The sequence below is a fragment of the Marmota marmota genome, unplaced genomic scaffold, assembly GCF_001458135.2.
Source record: "Marmota marmota marmota unplaced genomic scaffold, marMar, whole genome shotgun sequence".
Lineage (NCBI taxonomy): Eukaryota > Metazoa > Chordata > Mammalia > Rodentia > Sciuridae > Marmota > Marmota marmota.
Genome location: NW_026000075.1, coordinates 6,196,207 through 6,207,496, shown reverse-complemented (window position 1 = coordinate 6,207,496; position 11,290 = coordinate 6,196,207). Strand labels below are relative to the sequence as shown.

The following is an 11,290-nucleotide window of genomic DNA, read 5'->3' as shown; positions in this document are numbered from 1 at the left end:
CCTATTTCAACATACCCTTAATAAGTATTAAGAAATATGCCCTGTCTGTGCCTATTTTCTGAATAATCGTTCTGATCTCAAGGAAAGAGTTGTATAGTTCCTATTGTAAAGTATGAAAACTGAATCAAAGAATATTACAGCCCAGGTCTATTTCCCAATGCACTACTTCCCCTCAGTCTCCTACTTCCCAATTCATTGATCCCTTTTATGACTTTGCTCTTTGGGCCAATGTATGTTTTGCCATGGTGCTGGTAAGGAGGAGATTTTCTTTTTTTCTTAATCACATTGCTAATGAGCTAGGATCACTTGCCTTACATGCCACAGGCAGTAGTTACGTAGAATTACAATTCTTCCAACCAGGTGGTGCTATATGTTTTTAAAATCCAAAGCAAACATCATAACGTGGTGCACTGCCAGTGGGCTTCTCTTTGTTGGCAACATAAAAAGAAGTCCGTTTCTCTCCAAGGGTAGCAGCCTCTTTCCCTTTCTTCAGCACAGGACACACGCCAATCAAAAGTCAGCAGTACTATTTATGGAAATCGTTTGTGATTGCACTTGGACCTCAGGCAGGCAGTGTTGCCTGGCTCCATTCACCATCTCCAGGATCCTGTCAGCCAGGAGCACTCACATCAGATGCAGTAAGACTCTGTTTTTTATTGTCCTAATGCTATCTTATCACTATTGCTGTAATAAAGAGTTTTATTTCAGAACCAAATAATTATTTGTTAGGAGATGTTGAAGCTAGAAAACTGGTTTGCACCTCAAGGAGCAGAGAGAAGGCAAAAAAAAAAAAAAAATCTGATCTCTTGCTGCACCATTAATTCCTGGAGGTAGAAAAGACCAGATAAGAATTAAAACGCCTTCCATCCAGAGAGTTGTTCAAATGGGTTTTGATTAAGCACAAAATCTTTTCAGACAGGTTGCTAAAATAATAGTCCAATTTTTTAGGTCAAGAAAGAAGTTAGATAAATTGAAACCTAAGACCAAATATTTAAATGAAGAGGCCTATATTTGTAATATTTGTATCTGCTCTGAATTCAGAAAGAAAGAGAAGAAAAGTCACCATGACTACTCACATTTTTAATTTGCTGGATTTTTCTACTTGAGTTCAATCATTCATCATTCAACCAGTAATTTTTTAGTTGTCCTGTATGTACCAGACTCTCTGGTTGTATTAGGGAGTTCCTAACCCTCTGAAGAAGAAGACAGGTCATCCAAACACAGCACAATGAATATTTTGATGGAGGTTTAATTAGGATTTTACTGAATCCCACAGAAGGGATACCTAACCCTGGCAAGGAAGTAGAAGCAGAAAAGGTTTTCTTAGGGCTCCTGAATTGAATCTTGAAAGACATGCAGAAATTTACTAGCAAAGATTGAAGGTAAGGTGCAGAAAACAGCACAGAGAACAGAGAATACAGTACTGGAACGTTTTTCAAATATTTCAGGATAACCACAAAGCAACATCCTAGCTATTCTGCAATTCTGTTGTTCACATTTTAAAATGGCTTTTCTGTCCCTCCTGAACCTAAGCCTTCCGTTCTTTTTGAATTTACACCTAGTCTCAAACTTTGGGTTTCCCTTTAATTTTTCCTTTTGCCTGTAAATTCTACCTCTTCCAATAGTGGAGTTTGTTGTTTGGTTTTGGTTTCTTTTGTTTGTTTGTACATACCATGGATTGAACCCAGGGGAATATAACCATAAAGCCACATCCACAGCCCTTTTTTAAAACATTTTGTTTTGAGACAAGGTCTTGCTAATCTACTTAGAGCCTCACTAAGTTGTTGAGCTGGCTTTGGACTTACAATCCTCCTGCTTTAGCCTCCCCGGCTGCTGGGATCACAGGCATGCACCACCACACCTGGCAACCATGTGTTTTTAATTTCCTCCTTTATCCAATTGCCAATACATTGACCCAAGCCCTTTTTACTTTATTCCTAAACTATGGCAAAGTTGGCTGTCTTTTCTGTGTTCCACCAACTCCTTTTGCTATCTTTAGATTTTTTTTGGGGGGGGGGGCGGGGGAGCTAGAATTTTTTTCAGGCTTTTTTCTTTCTTTTTAATTTTAATTTTTAGTTATACATGACAGTAGAATATAATTTAATATATCTATTCATACATGGAATATATTTTATTCACTTAGGACCCCACTTTTGTGGATGTACATGATGGTGGGATTCACTGTGATGTACTCATACGTATACATAGGAAGTTATGTCAGATTCATTCCACTGTGTTTCCTATTCCCATCCCCTCTCCCTTCCCTTTATTCCCCTTTGTCTAATCCAGTGAACTTCTGTTCTTCCACCCGACCTTATTGTGTGTTAGCATCTGCATATCAGAGAGAACATCCGGCCTTAGGTTTCTTGGGATTGGTTTATTTCACTTAGCATGATAATCTACATATTCATCCATTTACTGGCAAATACCATAGTTTCATTCTTCTCAATGGTTAATATTCCATTGTGCATATGCACCACATTTTCTTTATCCTTTCATCTGTTGAGGGAACCCACATTGGTTCCCCAGCTTAGCTATTGTGAATTGAGCTGCTAGTAACATTGATGTGGCTGCATTACTATAGTATGCTGATTTTAAGTCCTTTGGATATATACCAAGGAGTAGGATAACTGGGTCAAACGGTGGTGAACTTGATGATGAGTTTCTTAAACCCCATCTGTTCATCTGCAGCATAAAACCCATCATTCTGGCAAAGCAGGCAAATGAATATTAATCTGGCCCACTCAGCTTGTATAATCATAGCTCTCGTTATGATCTACGTGACCCCCCTTAGTTAAGCATCCCAGCTCATTCATTCTGTTTGCCCACCCCACTATCTTAGTAGCTACCATAAACCATGTTTAAAGCTCAACAACTGAATCTTCCATATACATAAACAGCCTCACTCATCCTCGTGTGTAGCCTAACCAAATCAAACCAGGTTACTTCTCCAGTATAACAGTGGCTATGATTTGATGATTTAAAATAGTTTTAGTAGCTGGGCATGGTGGCACATGCCTGTAATCCCAGAATCTCTGAAGGCTGAGGCAGGAGGATCACAAGTTCAAAGCCAGCCTCAGCAACTTAAGGAGGCTCTAAGCAGCTTAGCAAGACACTGTCTCAAAATAAAAAGAATTTTAAAAGGGATGGAGGATATGGCTCAGTGGTTAAACACCCCTGGGTTTAATCACCAGTACCATAAATAAACAAACAAACAAACAAATAGTTAGTGAAGACAGGAAAAGAAATGCTTATTTAGAACCTGCATTTATACCAAATCACTTAAAGATCAATGAGCTGAGTGTTTTTTGGCCAACAAGGAAATTGAGGTTAAAAGAGGCCAAGATCACACAGCTAATATATATGAACCCAAGTCAAGATTACTCCAAAGCCTTTGATCTTTTACATACATCATGACCTGCCATTTCTAAATTAATTTTCCTTGTGGTCATCATGATCATTGTTACCAACAATCTATCATTTACTGTGTAGCAAACTGTGTACTAATATTTTAGATGATCTAAGAACTGTCCAATACAAGTTATAGAAGAGACCTTCCAGAGAATTAAGAAATGGTAATATTCAAACAGATAATAACTCAGAATATTCTAGAATTATTGATACACGTGAACCCTCAAATACAGGAAGCATCACGAGTCTAAGGAGACTATAAAAATAAATTCACCTGCCAAATTAAAGTGAAAACATAAGACAAAATGTTTAATTTCTCTTTATGTATCTTAGCCTCCATGTTTTCTCTTTTCAAATCCATGGACCCCTGAAAGTGACAGTATTAGTCATTTATGGATAGCTGGGAATTGATTAGCTGGTTTATTTCTGCCTAGAACATCTGGAAGAGAATATTCTAGAGTTTTACTGGAAGGAGAATCACGTTGGAGCATTGACTCAGAAAGACAGCTTCAGAGCATTTGGAAGTAAGGACTTCCAGATATAAAAGAACAGACAGAGTGAGGGTTCCTGTCACTGAAAAAGGAAAAGGGAAACTCAGAAGACAGAGATAAACACGGTCAGACATAGGGTAACATATTATCTTGCCTTAAATTTGACTTCAGGCCAATCTTCCCTGGTGGTAAATAGAAATTTTTAGAAAATTATCCTATGTTCCACTTACTTCTAAAGGTCCCTACAACAAATTGGGCTTATCCTGTCACAAATGACAACTGGAAAAATCATAAAGCAATAATATTACATAATAGGGAAGGCACCAGAGAGCTGAGTTTCAACCCTACTTCCAAAGTGCTCTGACTGTGTAATCTTGGAAATAGCTCCAGCCTCAGCAACACTTGTAAAAACATGTAAAGTATATTCTGTTATATGATATAGAAGTGAAGTGTCCTCTAGGTCCTGCATAATTAAGTACAGTAATGAGCCTTCTAAGCAAAACCTTAGTCTTATGGGGCAACCCTCTGAAAGTATTTAAACAGAAATTTCCATCCTCGGAAGCGAACAACTATCAAGCTCATAACCTAGAACCCAAACGAGACTCCAGAGTTACCAAGCCACCCCTGAGATGGGTGACAGCACCATTCTCAGCTTGAATGATCCAACCCAAATGCGTTACTATTCACAGGTGGACCACATTTGTGCCTCTCTCTCTTTCTCTGCTTCTTTCAAAAAGCACTAGAGCGTATAATTACTTGATTTTCACACAAATGGCCAATTGTCTCAAATAACAGGGAGATGAGGCAAATTTAATTCTGAGAGCACAGTTTTCTATGACTGTCATCAGAAATATATCCATTTTACTGACTTTGAGTCTAATGAGCACTTTTTAAAAAGCTAAGGTCATCTGATTTGTTTATTTTAAAAAACTCTCCTTACCGACAAGCCTAGTACTGTATTGTATCTTAGAGTTGTCCTGAGCTGCAGTGTTGGGACAGAATCAGGCCAGCCACAGTGAGAATGATTCAGGTTAATGGATGGTCTTGCATGTTTCTTTAGGACTGAAAGATATCATTGCTTATTCTAAGTCACAAATGAAGTAGACAAGGGCAATATTTAGGAAATGCTTTCACGGCAATCATGTTGAAGGTCTCCAGGCTGTGGATGGTTAATAAATCCGCTGAGCCGACATCTGCATAAGGTAAAATACTGAAAGATGAATCAGCTTCTGTACAGTTCAGATCCTCTAGCTACAGAAATATTCTAATGCCAACACTTAAGCTATTAGAAATAGTGGAATAAATCCTTACTCTAAAAGGAATCTTGGTGACACTGTATATAATTTGTTGACACCAAATAGCATTAGGCCTTCCCTAGGCATTTATTTTTTATTCTCCAGTGTCTCATATTACCCTGGAAGAAAATATTAACAACTGAAAAACCTCATCATTTCCTGACCTTGAAAAATTCTAGTTATATGGTTTTGTCTTCAAAGATGGGGATTAAAAAGTACTAACTCTGGAGACAGGCACCCCTGGGTTCAAAGCACAGTTCTGCCTCTGTTATTAGCTATATAATATGACAAAAGTTCCTTGATTTCAAGTAAATATGATATCATGTGCATAAAATGGGCCTAATTATGCCATCTCACAGGGTTGTTGGGAGCATAACACTGTGGTTTAGGTCATGGTCTCCGGAGCTGGTCTGTCTCAATTTCAGCCCTGTTTACCACATAGTGATATGTGATGTTAGACAGATTACACAACTTTCATATGCTCCAATGCTGTCATTTTTAAAATAAGCCTCTGAAGATTGACGTATTATTAAGATGAGGAATATAATTAAGTCCATCCAATTTGACAAATAAAATTATAAGACATTCAATTAAATTTGAATTCCAGGAGAGAAAAAGAAGTAACTTAGTCCCATACTAACACTAAAATTATTTGTTTTCATCAGAATTCCGCATTTAACTTGGTATCCTATATTTTACTTATCTACTTTGCACAGTCTCACTACAATGCATATTATTGCATAAGACTTATTTCACTAATATTCACCATAAAATTAACTGGGCCACAAAGAAGATATTCCTTGCTCAGTAAGATATAAAGTTGTATGGAAGAATTGACTTTCTTAAAGAAAACAGATAAACAGAGACTAGATATATGGAAGATATACAAGATAGTTTAGTTTTAACTGCTAATATTGATGGAAATAATGTAAATAGTAATGAGAATGACAATTCCATCTTATACACTTAGGAAAATGTTAGTACATACTGAATAATCAATATATACGAGCTAGTATTTAGATCCACGACTTACCAGACACTAATTGCTCAATAAATAGGAAGCATTGATAGAATTTCACATTTGCTATAGCTCTCTTTTAGTCTTGCTGCCAGGAGCCCCAGAGCTTGATCTAAATATAAGTTTCAAATAAAATTTGTCTCAATAACACTGTCTCTCCATTCGCCTTGGAACAATCAGGCTTCGTTCCTACACTTACTTATTCAATGAATGCTAAGTATTCATTAGACTGTTGCCACATGTTGATCACAGCAGCAGTGTCTGAAACCATGGAAAGGCTTATAGTATAGGGTTGGGAGCATTCCCATCAAAAGCAGGAAGTTACCATGGCCACCTCCATCCTCAAAACCATTAAGAGAAAATGAGAAGCTAAAGATAAATTACTCTGTACTCTGCCAAGTACCTGCTACCTATTTAGAAAATAGAATTGCCATTCTTATTAATATTTTCATTATTTTTTGTCAATCTTAGCAGATAAAACTAAACCACCTTGACCTGCTCTCATTTTACCTGTGTTTTTTAAGAATACCAATTTTTCCAGGAAGTTCTGTATCTTACTGAGCAAGAAATAACTTCTTTGTGACATACTTACTTTTGTTTAACAAATGTTGGTTAAATAAATATTACGCAAGGCTATTGTAGGGAGATTCAGCCAGTAATCAAAACTCATTTTACATTGCTGAAAATGATTCTGAGTATCTAAAGAAGCACTGAAAATTATAGTATCTCACAAAACATTTTATTGATGGATGCCATCAGCATACTTTTAACTTCATTGGGTATCCAGAGACTAATTGCATGTTTATTAAGTAAAATGTTTACAAGTTTTGCAAGTTTCTCCTACCATGAAATTACTAAAGTGGGCAGAACACAAGAATTTTATTCCACATAATCTGTGATCTTCATCTGCGCAGAAATTTCCAAACGAATAAGACAGATGAAATACTGTAGAGCAATATTGTCCACAAGTGCAGAGAGTGGGAAATTCTTGAGAAAACTTAAAATTCAGACACTTGTTTATATTTCACATAGTTACGCAGCTGTCATTGCATAGTCACACAGGTAACATTCATTGAAATGTCCATAGGCACACAGCTAATAAGCACCAGAGTCTGGCTTCTGAACTCCAAGAGCAAGCAGATGCCTTTGAGCTTCATGGCTACAGAATCTGTTACCATGGAGTGACAAAGATGAGAATTTCCCATATAGTAGCGCTCTCAGGCCTACTAACCATTTCCACGTTACCACCCTCCTGGAGAACAGAGCTGTTAAAATTGTCATTGGAGTAACTGGTTGAAAACTCTAAGCATTTCTCAGGCAATAGCATCTGGATCTCAACACTGTTGGACTTGGAGTTTTCAGAGTGAGAAAAATGAAGTGCTTTATATACTGGGATGGATGCTGAAACACATTCCAGAAAGTCTGACAACATTGACGAGCTACTCTGGTCAACCAAGGAAAGGCAATAACCTATCTCAAATAAGTTTGAGGAAATGCTTAAACTAGTAGATTTAATACAGAAAAAGTTCAACTTTATTGTGGGCGCAGGACTTTGCTCAAGGGATGATCACCACATCACTCGAGTGTTTCTCCTGCTGGATAGGTTGGCAAGAAAAGCCACTTCTGATACAGGTGACTGGGAACATGGAAAGTGAGGGGCCAGGGTGTTGCTATGCCATCCCAGGGGGGTCAGAAGGCCAACAAGGGCCCTCCTGTAAGGATCACAGAAGATTGTGGTTCTCTAATCCACTTACGTTGTCCTCAGGTCTTTATTAAAGCATGACTCAACAGAGTGCCCCTCTTGGAGAATAAAATGAATGAAGAGCTATAGCAGCAGGAGAGGGACCTGATGGATGGAGAGCCCCAGCTCAGGAACCTAGAGAGAGAGACAGCATCCAAGACAGGCCTGTGGAACAGGTCAGTGCTTCTAGTAATTTTCAGAAGTATTCAAGACAAGATCAGACTACTTGTGATCTTGCAGAACAAAGGGTCTTGGTATGTGAGAAGACAATGACCTTGTCCTCCACTCTTCCATCCTTACCCCACAAGAAGAGGAGACTCTGGGGAATGCCTGGGCCGTCTCTGATCTATCTCCCAAAACCATTTCACCAAGAAAACATTTACGTTAAAATAAGATCCTTATAAATTTCACCTTCTCTCTATTCCGCTCACAAACTTAATCACTCCTGCTGTTTCTAAATTGCCACTTTTGTTCAGTTACACGGTCAGAGATGACTTCACTCTGCTATGCCTTCATTTATTCTGATCTGATTGTTGGGATTGTTTCCAATCAATGTGCTCCATGTTTTGTTTTGTCCTTTTTTCTTTTTCCAGTTGGGAGGGCAGTAGGAAAAAACAGGAAGGAGCAGGTGCTTGAGGAGAAGTCCCGAATGTATTCAAACTGAAACTAAAATCAAGTAAAATATGCACTCCCAGATTTTTGCATTTTTAATACTTCCATTCAAGAGAAGAGTGATGTTTTTGTTATGCCATTTGCTTGGGCTCCTTTCACTACTTGTCTTGCATAACAAGTTGTCTCCTTCCTTCTTCTTCTCCTCCCACAGAAGTCCTACAGTCTGTTTAGTGGTCCTCCAGGATCCTGTATAATACACCATGTTGCCTTCCCCGCCAGCCTCTGTGTAATCATCGCTAGATTAATTGCCCAGGCTACAGATGTTTCACTAATTATCTTTTCATCATAGCGATATGCAGTCCCACTTGTGTCCCTCCAAACCCTCACTCATTATAATAATAAACGTCCCATTCCTTTTCTACAGTATCTCCATTCTGCAGGACTCAGAGTGCTCAAGAAAAACAGGAATTGTTTCCTACCTATCTCCCCTGGAAGTAGTTAGACATTCCCGATGCTAACCAATGCTTTGCAATTTTAAAGAGTTGAAGAGCCAGAAGTGAGAAGAACTTAATTTGCTCAAAACCTCAAGAGACTACTATGTTAGCAAGAGTAACCAATTGCCCAGAGATTGGCTTTACTTATCTCAGGGACACTGACAGTAAGCACCATTTGGATGTTGTTTCAAGGGCCTCCAAGGCACAAGTTGCTTTGTGTAAAATATCCTACAAGACATATAACTTTTAAATAAACTCCTCCCCCACCCCCACCACTTACAGATGGATTGTACATGATTAATCTTGTACAATTTTGTACAAGATTAATCTTGATTAATCTTGTAGATAACCGGATGTGGCTAGGCTGTCCACAAAAGGATGAAATGAGTCAGGGGGATCATATGACATTAAATGGATAGCTTCCTCGTTCCTTCTTATGTCTCCCATTTATAAAAGAGTTTTCTTACTTGTTCTTTCTGCATCACGAAGTATCATGAGGTTTCCACATTAGAGCTCAACTCTGTCTCACTTCCTCACTGGGTCTCAGATACTCCGTGCTCTCTTCCTGCCTTTTCACATTCTGCTCCATTTGTCCTTACCACCCTAGAGGCCTGCACATCCTTCCGTGCTGATTATAAATCATCACCGGTCTTTTCCTCAGCTTCCATTGTGCAGGGATCCAGGAACATAAAAACGGGAACAGTCCCTGCCCTCGAGGAGCCTGTGATGTAGGTAGTTCGGGAAAGAAGACAGGTAAGAAGGTAGCATTATCAAATATGCAATCAGAATATAACCAAAGCACTGCAGTCCTCATTCTTGGTGTCGTGAAACTAATAGACAAACTGTGACTCCGATTTTTATGTCATCCCTTGAGAAATTACCTAATCCCAAAGTGTTTGTAGGATGAGAAACTCCTTGAAGTGTACTTTCCAACATACTTTGTTATTTACTTATTTGTGTTTCTTCCTGCCTGTTTGCTCCCAAAAGCATGCAAATTCTGTGAAGACAGGGAATTTTGTGGTTCACGGGGGGATGTCAGGAATGGTACTGGTACCTCGTTCATGGTAGATAACTATTGGCTGAATGAATAAATGCCTTACCTTTTATATTTAATATATTCTGTCTCAGTAAAACTGTACCTCAGAATTCACCACAGAAAATTCCCTCCAACCCCAGTCTTCAGAAGCCTCTCTGTACTGAATCACTGTGATAAATCTCTTTTATCCTCTCCTCTAGGTGATGGAGAGCTGCAGGGAAGACTTCTGCAGCTCTTCCAGAATTGCTGCTTCCAAACACTTGATTGATACCTGTGGAACAGAGCAGATGATATCATTATAATTTCTTGATGTGTTTACTTTCGTGTCAACTTCCCCGCTAGAATGTCAGAAGTCTCCGATGCCTTCTAATATCCAAACTTTGCTTTTTGAAAACTAAAATTTCTCAACAACAATTTGTTGAACAAAATGAATGAACCAATCAACTATATTCATAAGGGGACAAAATTTTAAGACCTGGGGTCTCTCACATTCTTAAATCACTGCCTGTTGACCTAAATAGGCAGATGCCTTTGAAGAACTTTGACTATAAGCTTAATATACTTAAAATAGAAATTATATTGTTTTTCATAATTCTTAGTCTTGATCTGCTTCACCACTAGGCATTTTTCTAGGTGGAATTAAATAGAAAGCTGATGAAACATTTGCCTTTTTAATATAATTTCTTTGAAAAATAGAATTTAGAAAACTCAATCTACATACAACTCAGCACACAGGACTCTTGGCATTTACCCGTACTGTAAAAGATGGATGTGTGAATGTATGCATCTATCTCTCTGTGTATATATAGATATATTTTTTAAATGTCATGTCAATTACAAATGAATAAAAGGCAGCTCATAGTCCGTGAGGTCTCAGGAATTTATTGGATTGATATTAAGAGGCAATGTTCCATAACATGAGAATTCTTCCTGACTCTTTCAAGTCACAAATCAAACAAGAAAATCAAGCAGCATCTTCACTGAGCCTGACTGGCTATTTCAAGGGCTCAATGTCAGCAGTCCTTTCCTTAATCAAACAGAAAGGAGTCACAGAAGGTTTTAACTATATATATATATATATATATATATATATATATATATATTTTTTTTTTTTCTATAAAAGAAATGCAAAGCAAGTTAGCAATTGAGACCCAACAAGAGAGGACTATCTAAACAACACCAAACAATGAAA

The 11,290-nt window shown here is 38.0% G+C and overlaps 1 long non-coding RNA gene across 1 annotated transcript; it reads left to right on the top strand.

The window, feature by feature from the left end:
• Positions 1-444: 444 nt before the first annotated feature.
• LOC125620080 lies at positions 445-10,962 on the top strand. Its single transcript, XR_007351664.1, has 4 exons — positions 445-638; positions 7,981-8,132; positions 9,724-9,815; positions 10,299-10,962. It is a non-coding gene; the product is annotated as an uncharacterized LOC125620080 (long non-coding RNA).
• The last annotated feature ends 328 nt before the right edge of the window (positions 10,963-11,290 follow it).